The 13,017-nt window shown below is 37.7% G+C and overlaps 1 long non-coding RNA gene across 1 annotated transcript; it reads right to left on the bottom strand.

Moving 5' to 3' along the window:
- Positions 1-1,271: 1,271 nt before the first annotated feature.
- On the bottom strand, positions 1,272-12,227 carry LOC135290137 (uncharacterized). Its single transcript, XR_010352844.1, has 3 exons — positions 12,122-12,227; positions 9,304-9,362; positions 1,272-1,488 (listed from the first exon to the last, which is right to left on the bottom strand). It is a non-coding gene; the product is annotated as an uncharacterized LOC135290137 (long non-coding RNA).
- Between the last annotated feature and the right edge of the window lie 790 nt (positions 12,228-13,017).

The raw sequence follows: 13,017 nt of genomic DNA, 5'->3' as shown, positions 1-13,017 counted from the left end.
AGCAGTTATAAGATCTGCTAAATATAGATCTGAACACCTTTATTTTTAATTTTTTTTTAGAGCATAAATTTTTCACCAACAAAGGTGTTATAGACATCTTAAAATGACTTTGATAATTTGACCTTAATTCACTGAATAATTTCAACCAGGGTTTGCTGAGAGAATAAAAATACAGTTCACAGCTGAATTCTATTCAAAAACACAATTCACAGCCGAAAAGTACTGGAGCAGACGTTGTTTCTCTTTTATCTGGTGACTGAATGTCCTGTGTAGGACTAGTCCTAGTTCTCCCTAAATGGTCTGGAGCTCTTCTACCAATACCCTAAAGGAGAGAGATCCAACTGTTCTGGTTTTTGGTTTTGGTTGTTTTTTTTTTTTTTTTTTTTTTTTGTTTTTTTTTTTTTTTGGTTTTTTTTGGTTTTTTTTTTTTTATGTTTCTAGTTCTTCCTCTTGAAACTGCTCTTTTGCATTAAATATTGCCTCTAAAGGGACTGATATCTGAGCAGTTTGTCCCTCAAGATGGTGTTTTGACCACTACCAGGCACTGCAGAATGAACAGTAAAACAGAAATACAAAGCAGAATAGCCTTGACAGGACAGACCAAGAGGAACTTTCCTTGAAACCTCTCCAGTTCATGGATTTGGGTCTGCTGGGAACAGTGCTGTGCAAGTTCTCTGTCTGAGTACAGAACTGCTTGAAACAATCTTTCTTGTGTCCTCATAAAACCTTCCCAAGTGTCTGTGTCCCTCAATCTCTCCTAATGACTCTGTCCCATTTGCTATGAAATATTTAAATACTAATTGAGTCAGAAACTTATGCAACTTCATTGTCACTTGAGATCATGAGGTTGACTTCACTCCCAGAAAAAAATGAGTAGAGGACTGGATTTCTCACTTTGTTATTAAAGTATCTTAAGAAGAACACCATGGACCATCACCAGAACATTACAGTTAACTTTTTCTTCTCCTGATTTTTATTACAAATGTTTATCTATGAACTACTGCACTTTCGGCTATACAAAATATTTTTCCTCATTCAAATATCACAGGTTTGGCAGGAAAAAACCATTGATGCATGCATACATGCTCTTTAGTTTTGGATGACATGAAATTTTTGGTTTATTTATCATTTATTTTTGACTTAGCACTGAAATTATAATTTTTTTCATTATCCCACTGAGATTAGTCTTTTTAATTTAAGAAGATACATAAAATTTTTTTAATTACTCTTCAATGCAATTTGATGTAGTAAACCTTTTTTCTGACCTTTGATTCTTCACGATGCTCTCAAAAGATGATTGTCTGGCTCCTTTGAGAGACACTTAAACCTTGAAATTGAAATGCATAGCTGGCTCTGACTCTCCTCAGGCACACGACATTGTCAGTCACTTGTGAATGAAACAGTCCCTTGCTTGGCATGTCCTCAGGCTATGGAATAAACTCCACAGGCTCCTCAGCCTGTCACAAGCATCACCACTGCCATTCCTAGCTGAAAGAGCAAAATGTGTCTCTGATGAGCAAATAAACCAGAGGAAAGGAGAAAGAGAAGGGGGAAAAGGAAAAGGAAAAGGAAAAGGAAAAGGAAAAGGAAAAGGAAAAGGAAAAGGAAAAGGAAAAGGAAAAGGAAAAGGAAAAGGAAAAGGAAAAGGAAAAGGAAAACCTACACAAACTATTTTTTCCTTGGGAAAAGATTAGAGTAAAACAAACCTCACAGAGAAGAGTTGTGGCACTTAGTGTACAAGTGGAAGAGTCCCAGATATATATGTCTTTGCAGAACAATTGTAAAATGGTTCCTGGTTTGTTTGGAGAATGTATGTTACTAAAAAGTCAAAGTTATGTGATGCAACAGACCAGCCTGATCTTATTTTTTGTCAGCTTGCTGTTTCATATGGTGCAAATAATCATAAAGTCAAATGGCATCTACTTATAATTTTATAGTAATTGCTTCTTTAACTGTTGCCAGTTTTTCCATAATAACATCAGGTATAAGTAGTATGCAATTGTCAGGCAAAAATAATTACAATTAAATTACAACTAAAATTAAAATACATTAAAATAAAAACTTGCAAATCCATCTCTTCAGCCACCTGTTGAACTATTTGATAACATCATGGGTGAATTTATATCAGTAACATATAACTCTCTAGCTGGTCTATAGTTTGTAATTGTTATGTAATTACAGACTAGTTATTTGCTTATTTGGACTCTGCAAAATAATCCCAAAATCCTCCTGATAAAACATTGAAGGAGTCTTGTGTAGATTTTGTGTTTGAAAATCATTCTTACAGCTGTCAGAAGAAAGAAAACAAGATGTAATACAGTTATTGAAGTTAGAAACTGTTCATCAGTTGCTACATATTTATGGTGATGATAAAAGAGGAGATGCAGAGAAAAAATAAAAAATCAATTCAAAGATTCATTTAAATCCTACAAAAGTAAACAGGCAGTTCTCAATTTCCTCTGGATTCAGATAACAGGAAGCTCTGGGATGAGAAACGAAAGTCAGAGTGTCAAGACAACGTTTTGTTTCAGCTGTTTCTCTACAGCATGGCCTTGCCTTTCGTTTTCCCCATCCCTTCCACTCCCCTTTCACCTTCACTTCCATTTTCATTCATTCTCTTTCCTCCCTTGACTTTCTTTTTTTCCTCTTCCCTTTGCTTCTCCCTTTCCTTTTGGCTTTCCCCTTCCCTTTCCCTTTAATCTTTCCCCTTCCCTTTCCCTGTCCCCTTGCCATACCATTACCTTTACCATTCTCCTTTACCTTTTTCTCTTCTTCAGTGAATCACAGAAACAAAAAGAATGCTATTTGAGAATCAGATAAACATCTGTCTGGCAAGAAAAGCATGAACCACTGGATCTCGGGAGAAGAAAGCCCCGGATGAAAGGATTCACTCAAAAATTGCTTATTTCAGATGACAGGAAATCTTGGATAAGTGAGTTGGTACATGGCATTCCAGGAGGACAGTTTTGTAACAATTTTAAAACTGTGACATTGAGGTAGCTCTGAAACACTTTCCCTAAGATATTTTTCTCTCTCCCTTTATTTTTTTAAGGACTTTTCTGAGGTATTTGCAGAGGATATAACATGAATTAAACCACTCTTTAGCATGTCTGCCTGAACTTCTGCAATGATGTGGGTCAGCCTGGAGTACGATGGTAGTTCCCTATTTCTGTTACTGGCATGCTCCCTTTTATATTTGAGTTTGCTTGGAGATTCTTGTTCACCCATGCAGGCTTCTTGCCATATTTGCCTGATTTTCTGTTTCTAACAATGGTCCAATCATGAGTTTGATGGCGATATTTGAAAATCAACTAACTCTCCTGGATCTGCTTCTCTTCAGGACTGTTTTCAATGGGTTTCTTCCAAGCAGAACACTACAGTTGCCAAAGTCTTCTTTCCTAAAGTCCAGGACGATGGTTCTGAATTTTGGGATTTTTTCCCTAGTTTCCTCCTCTCCAGATACTGAGTTCAACCATGCAATGGTCATTGTTTGCAAGTATGAGGTCAGGCAGTGTTACTTCCCTCATCAGCTCCTCAGTTGTTTGTACTAAGAAGTTTTCATTCTCCATGAAAATTTCTGGGTTTGTTTTGCGCTGCTGTTTTGGTCTACCCACATATACTAGAGGAGTCAAAATCCCCCAGGTGGACCAGGGGAGACTTCTTCCAGTCACTTGGAAGATTGATTTGATGCAAAAGAAGATGAACAAAAAACATATTAGATTGTACAGTGTGTAATACCGACATAAGATATTAAATACTTTAGATATTATTGGGTTTGATCATAACAGACAAAAAAATCAGAATTTCAGTTCTGATCTTATAATTGAACTTCTACACAGCTGCAGATTTTTATTTTGAACATTTTTTATACTGTAATATGCAGTTACAAATAAGGAAAGAAGAACATTTTTATATTAATGGAAAAGTGTCCTACAGTGTGGGTGATAGTATAAGAAGTCAACACGAAACATTTTCTTTAAATTAATAGTATTAAAGAAAAAATAGAGAATGGTTTGAATTTCATTAAATATGAGCTTTTAAGGAAAAAAAAAACTAGTTGAAAAGAAAAATTCTATTTGTATTCTGTAACAATTGTGCAGAAGTTTAATTACTGATGGCCAAAACTGTCATTGTATTACTTCACAGCGGTCAGGTAATTGTGCCCCACTGAGTGAAAAATACAGTGAAGATAAGGAAAAGAAAACAGAAGACAAGAAATTTCATGTCCTTGTGTGGCACTCCCAGACTGCATCAATGAACATGGTATGAATGCCAAACAGGGGCTGGTTGTGTTCCATCCTGAGGCTGCACACAGACACTTACTCCATGTTGTTCCATTTCATGGCATGCCCTGGAATTTTCTGACTCTTGGAGAAGACACAGTCAAATCAGCCCTTCTTTGGGTCTGCGCTCAAATTCTTCTTTCAAAAACAGCACTGCATACAACACTGAAATCTGTCTGTGTCTCCAATAAATAAGGGCTACGGAAATAAATGCTGAGGACAAAATATTTCTTAGGGATCGACCTTTTCTCGGAAAGAAAAAAAAATATGGGGAAAACAAACAAACAAAGTAATCCTAATATTTATCTGAAACAGGTCCTATGACTTCAGGTGAAATCTTCCTTCAGATCCAACACAGAAGCTCTTTGTCCTCTGTCTTTGCTGAGCTAACACTGAAACACTTCATCTATAAATTTCAGAATGTCCAAACCAATCATGCCTGAAACAAGGACTCTTGACAAGTCCAATTTATTTTCTAAATGTATCACTTGTGAAGATGATTTATGTTAAAATGCAATTAAATAAGAAACTAGACTTTTTTTATTTCTAGAGAGTGAGACATTTAGGTTCTACAACAGTCTCACACTGATTTTCACATCTCAACACATTAGAAAAGTCTGAAAAAATGTCTTACTGATGGCTTGCTGCCCAAGCTTACCCAGAACTAGACTACTGAATAATTAGGAATAAAATGTTAAGGATATGGGTGACGAAGAGGTAGGCAAGAGCTTCTTCAAGTAAGGATGTCCAAAAAGAATATGAATTAATTATGAAACATTGCAGAGATTTCTGATTATGTTTTAAAATTAGCTTATCAATGTATTAAACATTGAGTAGACAAGAATGAAATGTCAGTCTTTCTCAGACGAGTTTTAAATGCACCAGGCTTTACAGTTTGACCTGTAAGTCCTTGAAAATTTGAACAAATCTGGCTTTGCTACAACCTGGGTTGAACAAGAGGCTCAAAAGGGATGCAAGCCTCAGTTTATCTTAGAGTATCACTCTGAAAATTGCTGGCAGAGGTCAGGTATCTGTGAATCCCTGAACGGAGCAGATTCCTTGGTACTTATTCCAGGTAATGCATCACAATCTTCAGTAAAGGTCCAACAAAGACAAGCCATAACAAGCCAAACAGCTCTGAAATATTATACATTCATTGAGCTGTCTGAGCTGCCCTCCTGTGCTTTCTCGTGAATGTTCACAAATAGATAAAACTATGAAAGTTAAAATTTTGCTGTATAGGCAGGACTGCTTTTGGGGAGAAGATATAAATTCAAAGCTGACAGCATATTTAATTTTTTAGCCTCCTTAATTAAGCATTCATCATACTATTTAGTTCACAAGTCATTCCCTATCCACACAAGATTTGCTTTCCCAGAGACTTATGTTTTTATTTTCTAAAACTTAGGATATTGTTTGTGGTTAAAAATAAACAGTAACTGTCCAAAAAAAGAAAAAAAAATCTGTTTTATAATGAATCACCTATTATACTATGAAAACAAAGAAAGGAAGAATACAAGCCAAGGATAAGTTTTCACATATCATTTTTATGAAGAAGAAGAAAAAAAATCAAAATTCACACCACTGAGTTAAAAGGCTGCCAGCTCATTTAAACCTCCAATATCTTAGATCAGCTCTGCACAGGAATCACAGTAGAGTTGCAGGCTGTTATTTGCTCCATCCTTAAATGTTATTTAAAGCTGCCTACGACTGGAGCTCCAACTCTCAGAGATTTAAAAGAAGGAGCATGAAACAGCTGTTCATTCTTCCATTTCCAAGAAACACATTTCAGATGATCCATGCTTTCATTTAAAGTTGAAAGGCCCAGAATAAATATGCCTTGTAGGCTAACCAAAAGTTAATTTGCTATCAGTTGCCAAGGCAGCCATTTGCCAATGCTCCCAGTTTTAGCAAAATGCTGGGCAGAAACTGTAGCAAAAAGGGGAAGTAGGATTCATGAATAGCATTACCTCAGAGAAAAGCACCATTTTAAACAGACTTTGCTTCTAATCCATCAATAAGGAACTGAGTTCTAAAAACACCTTGGAATTACATTTATATGCAATTGTGTGGAACAAATCTAATTATATTCACAATTATAAGACTTATTTATAGCAGAGACAAACTGCTAAAATGCATAATGCAAACCATAGCAAAAGGAGTGAGAAATAAATTCAAAGACTACAGGAAAAACATTTTATCTGAAGTTAAAATGCAAGGAAAGAAGAAAACAGAATTTCAAAACACTGTTTAGAAGGAGGTTCTTTTGGGTGGCTTTTTTATTTTTCTTTTTTTCAAGTTTTGTGAATTATTTTGTTTAGTGAAAACTTCTCTAGATATTTATGTGGAGGGATTATTACCACTGAAGGAAGAATTATATCACATAGTTGGATAAACAGACCACAAGAAATCGAGCAAGGTCTGTCCAATCTTTGGTCGGGAGCACAATGCCAGGGGGCATCACAAAAAGGAGTTAACACTTTGCCATGCTGGAAGGACTCACACTGCTTTGTCTCAGAATGTCAGCCTAAAGGCTGATCTAAACTACTGCTGCTCACTTTGTACTTAAAGAGGTGAAAAGAATTTGCTCCAAAGGCACCTTGTTTACCCTAGACATCTGTTACATGAGGCAATTATAATTTTAAAAATATTTCTGTAACCTCACTAAGGAATTTGCCCATGGAATTTGCTTACACTGAAAGCTTAAGTTGTAAGTACCTATGATAAATCAATTAAAGTTGTATCCTTTGCATGCACTGAGGAGCCAATCTATTGAGAAATGAAGTTTCAGAACATGAGCCAGAATACCTGGCTGGTCTCAACTTTAAGTCCTGCTTAGCCATCCATATTTTCTTAAAGTTTCTTACCACCAGTACCTTTTACAATATATCTGTAGTATTCTGGATGGCCATTTTGGATGGTTCTTAGGAAGGTCACGAGGGAGAAGCAATTAATTTATTTTATGACCTTGATAACATGGAAATTACTGTTTTATGAGTAGTCCCTATGACCTGTCTAACCTTCCTAAACACTTGTGCACTGAGGGGGGAATTCTTGCTTGCCATGGCAAATAATCTTTTCATATACTGATGGCCAATATACGCCTCAATGAAAATCCCAAAACACAGGGAATTATCTCTGACAAAAGCTCCTAATCCAGGAGTTCTTTCATCTATTGCAGAAAGCCACTTAAACCTGACAGGGTGCCTGCAGCACACCAACCAAACATGGTTTACAATTAGTTGTTGATTTCCACAGTGGTTTCCTGGGCACTGAGTCCACAAACCCATCATCTTAAGAGCTACCTAAGACAACCCTGCAGTCCCAAAATAACCCCACACACTGTGGCTGCTGGCAATCCCTGAATGGGAGGGAGAAATCCACGTGTGTGCTGAACTCCAGATCACTTCCAAAGCACAACTTAGAAACAGATGTTCCCCAAAAGCTCCACTATGAAATCCTCAGCAGCCAAATGTTATTTCAGCCTAAACTTGCTGAAATAACAAATCCACACTGAGCAAGCAAAGTCTCTTGTTCTGCAGAGCTTGTGAAATTACTGTAACACCTGATGTGATGTCACCTCTCCAAAACCAAGTTTACCCAACAGTACAGATCAGGACCAGAGACACCTGCACTAGTGTAGTGTGATGTATTGTGTCAGTGTAATATTGTGCAGTGTAGATATTTTAATTTTTGCCTACACTGGCTATTCACTGCTGGCAAAACTTTCCCATTTCCCCCATCCACTTGGATTCACGCAGAACATTTCATTTCTGACAAAGACACAGAAAAAGACATCAAGAGTGTACTTTACAGTTTTTCTTTTGTGATGTAAGTTTTCAGGAATAAATATGCACTTTGCAACGCTGCTGAGAAAACACTTGAACCACTGAGAGAAATAGGGTAGACGTGGCTGATTATTCAGTGTAAATAAAGGTAATACATCCTGAATCTGTCTCTTTGAGACTAATAAACCACTTGTAGTAGAATTGACAGTAAAGAAAAAGAGATGGGATGTTGCATGGGCAACTGAATTGTGGGTCATGGTGTGCAGCTGGACCAGGATGAGATGTCATGACCTGGTGGCAATAAAAGCATGAGGTTCTCTGGGTAAAAAAGGAGGAAGTCAGCTCCAGAAATTCTATTGAAGGTAAAAACAGTTGTCAACCCTGGAAAATGATGGTGTATTCTCCTTCACAGGAACACAGCTATATTACCTACTTCCTACAAGACAATGTCATCCTCCCTTTGGTGGAATGAAATGTATCATGAATCTTATAGAGATCACGGTATGTGACTGATTATGGCAGTATGGCCATCACTAACACAAAACACTGACTCCCAGTGTGCTTGAAGTGAACCTGAAATAAGAATATATTGTTAAATTTATGCCTGCCTCTTAATCCAATTCTCCATATGGTTTAAGTCCATGAAGTTGAAGAAGAAGTTGAATTTTTAAAATAAAACTGGATGGAAAGCACCAAAATAATAATTTGGATGCAAACCTGAGATGGATATTGAGCATATTTTACACAGATTCTACTTCATTTCAAATATTACGGCTTCTAAATACCTATAATTGGGCAATTATGGAAGAGAGAAAAGAATGATAGTTTATGTGTAAGCGTTACAGAACAATGATAGACCATTAATTGAAGTGCTAATTACCTTTCATAAGTGTTTTATGAGCAGATAGCTTCAAATATACAGCTATGAGCAACATTCAGAGCATTATTTCCATCAAAGCTTCTAGGCTGAATTACACCATTGTTTTCAGGTGCTCCATCTCCCTTCAAACAGCCTGCACATTTAGATACTTGTTTCCATGGAGCAATCTTTCATTTTTATCTTGCATTTACTTCTCCACAATGGAGAAACTCTTTCCTGCCTCTGCTATTCATATTTTTTGGACGTCTACTCTGTAGTGCTGCTGCGATGTAGAACTTTAGCTGGATGAGAAGAAGCTGCCCTGGCTGAGAATTTCACAAAAACATAAAAAATCCAAAAATAGTGAATCTACCCTCAGGTGTGTTTGGATTCCAATGAGGTTCCAGGACTCATCCAATGAAGGCAAGACACCTGTGAAGGTAATTAAAATTCTTCATGAGAATAAAGATGGGAGACTCAAGACTGAAATAAATGCCTTCCTTGAAAAATAAAGAAACTATGAATATAATTAAAACTATTTACAAAAGCAAATTCATCATAGAAAGATAATTTATTTGAAATCTCAGAGATTACTTCTTAACTCTGTTTACTCCTTTATTGATAGAAATTAATGCTACATATTTATTGTAAATTATTTTATACTTTGCACGGGTTCTTTATCTCTTCCCTTCTCTCTGCTGCCATACATTGCACTCTGAGGCTAGGAATTTTGGCAAGTGGTGATTTTTGCCTCCTGTTACCTTTTTTGGTAGTCTTTGTCCCAAGGCCTTTGATTTGAATGCAGTTTTGGCTCATATGAAATCAGTTTTTTCAGAAACATAAAGATAGACAGATGCTTTGGACCCCTTATTTGCATATGAGGTTTTCTGTGCATATACATGCAAATGAGTGTGTTTATGCGCGCATATGTTTGGTAGCGTGACTATTATGAAGTTCTATTATTGACAGGATTTTCATTTTAATTATTCTCAACAATTACTTGGTATTTGGAATAATCATATAAAAGTATTGCTTGTTTTAATGTGCTGACATTAGAGACTACAAATCTGGTGGCTAGGGAAGCTTTGTGTCTTAAGGACTGGTCCAAGAAATTTAACAATTTTACAGAGGAATAGTTATCAGAAGTTGGTTGTTGATAAACACCCAAGGACACACACAGGACAAAGACTTATTTTGATGGACAGAAAGTGGTAGAGGAACTAGCAGGGGTATTGGTAACATCTGACTGAGGAAATAGCTGGGGGATTAATTCCTTCTAATCACAGTGTTTGTTCAAGTGGAGGTTGCATGCACACGTCATGAAGAAGGTTCATTTTTGTTGGAGTTAATAAGTGGCTTATTTCAAGAATGCTCATCAGAAATCCTGGGGAAGGCCCTGATATGGCCTGTCCTGGTACCAGGAACAGCAGAACCGTGGTGTTTACCCAAAACCATCTGGAAGAGAACAGTAAGATAAAGATGCTGGCATTATTTGCTTAGATTAAACGAGTTGTCAGTGCAGGTAAGGGATACACACCATACACACTCCATAAGTTATAAATGTGTTTTACAGGCTCAGTGCCAAGTGTTGGAGATCCCAGGACCCACCTAACAAAACCAGTTACCAAGAAAGGACCTGAGGCTGGCCTAGCAATCAGTAGGCTTCATCTGCCTTGGACCTAATCTATTGATAAAGCAAGACAGACAGAGAGAGTTGTAAAGACTTGCAACAAGTAGGAAGGAAACAGAAGTGTAAAAGAAAAAAAGTGAAAAAGAAATATGAAATTAGTATTGAAAATGACAAAATCCAAGTGATGATGAGGGTGTCTTGCCTAAATTGCAGATCTGACTTTAGGAAAGAGAAGAAAACAGAATAAGGTTTTTCCTTATTTTAATAGGGAATTTAAGGTAAATCTGACAATGGAGATTCAGATATCAGATCAAGCAGATTCTGAATTGAATGATTTCCTAATAGGAGTGAGGGAAGGGACGGGAGGATAAACCAGCAAAATTAGATTTTTATATTTGAAAAGTGAGCTATCCATTGTAGAATATTTCAAATGAACAACCAGTCCCACAAGGTGTTGTATACACAGAGGTTATTCTTGGGTGTTACTTGAGTGCAGCACAGATAACTGTTCATGTCCCACTGGGTTTCACATTTCACATTTATTCCCTTGGCCTTTATTAATATGCCTAAAGAAGCAGAAAATCCAAGGATCCTTCCATTGACTTCAGTGAGCTCTGACAATGCCCCAAGGCTTTCTGTGCTGTAAGCTGGTTCACACAGGTTGATTCCTGTGTCTGCCTAAGGCTGCCAGTAAGCAAGGAGTGTATTCTATGCAGTCAGATTGCAGAAGAAAAGATCTCTCCAGTCAAAAAGACATCTGGACAGAACTCATGAAGGTCAGCAATCCAGGCATTGTTGAATCAAATACAACTGAAATGCTGAACAATCTCCTGACACCATGAGCTGGTATACACAAATATCTCCAGAAGAGTAGCACATGTATCGGGTCAGACTCCAGATTATGGCAGCACTCTCCCCAAGGAAATATCTTAATGGCCACAGGCTCTTATGAGATGGTGCTCACACAGCAGGAGGGGAAAAAAAGGAGGTGAAAAAAGCATAATGGATCAAGCACCTCATAGGTATCAGGAGGCAGACAGAGCCAGCATGTGACATTTATCACAGTTCTGCTTTCACAAGTTGTTTTGCTAATTATTAGTTAAACTGAAATAACGGATTCTATGAGTTTTGCCATACTGCCCCTCCCTCATTCTTCCTCTCATAGTGCAGTTTCTATTGTGTCTCTCCTGGCTCCTACTGAGATAAATGGGAAAAGCTGACCCTGATGTTGGAAATTAAAACACAGGGAAATGTTAGAGAAAAGGATTACAGCCAAATAATTCTGTGCTGTGTCAGGTTCCAAAGGAGAGGGAAATATGCAAGAGTGGGAGAGAAAAGAATACAAGACAAAGACAGAAGAGAATCATAGATACAGTGGCTAAAAATCCTTATGGTAATCATCCAGCCTGACCCATGTAACACAGGTAATAAAATTATACCCAATAGTGAACTCCCAAAGCAAACTCAAGAGTTTGCAGTTGACCTGCCAAAGATAGCTGGACAATCTTTTAGAGGTAGAATCTGTCCTGAAAAGTTTGGATGGAGGGAGAATTGCTCTCACCTCTATGGTGGTGTGTGCTCCCACTGCCAGCTTTGTCCATAACCACGAGTGGGGATTGTGGTGGCTGCACACAGTTTATTCTGGGTTTTGGGGGACAGATGGTGACATGGTAGCCAAGGGCTCTCTGGAATGATGACCCAGATCACTTGCTGGTGTGTAAATACAACATTATGACAGTCACATTACATTGTAAACATTGGACAGGGCCCACTGAGCTCCCCTGCAGGGCACTGGGCTGCACACCAGGACTTCCCCTCGAGTGGTGACCCCTCTCTGGGTTTCTCCTCAGGGCTGAGATATTCCCTGCTGTACCTGGACTCCCCTTAAGGAAAGGGTTCAGAAGGCAAGGGGGTCCTTTTTTATCTCAGTGGGAGGGTCTCCCTGACAACCTCATCAGAGCCCATCTTCTATGCAGTAAAGAATCAAGTGTACCCTGATGTCAAATCTTGTTAAACCAATGTGGCATTTACCATTGAATTTGTTAACTCACTGGTTTATATCAGCAAAGTGTATTGTTGCTTCTCTCTTATGAGTGAAGTGCATGACACCCTCTGTGACAGCATCATAATTAAAGAAAGGGAAGGCAGAAAAACAGAACAAGAAAGAGAAATAGCCCTGCAGTGCAGGAGCATTGAGGAATCTCCACCCGAACTGGATTAGTATGATTTGAAAAGAGTGCTTTGAAACCCAGTTCCTCTCAGTGAAAGGATAACAAGCAATGGGTAAAATTGAAATACAGTAAGTTATATAAGAAAACATTTTTACTGTGGGGATAGTTGAACACTAGAGCTGTTCAGCCAAGAGAGGTTGTGGAGCCTTGCATCCTTTTTATATTCAAAGCCAGACTGTACATTGTCACAAAAAACCTGTTTTAATTGTCAGTGCTTTGGACAGGG

This window comes from Passer domesticus, chromosome 1 (assembly GCF_036417665.1).
Source record: "Passer domesticus isolate bPasDom1 chromosome 1, bPasDom1.hap1, whole genome shotgun sequence".
In the NCBI taxonomy this organism is placed as follows: domain Eukaryota; kingdom Metazoa; phylum Chordata; class Aves; order Passeriformes; family Passeridae; genus Passer; species Passer domesticus.
This window is presented reverse-complemented; position numbering and strand designations above follow the sequence as displayed.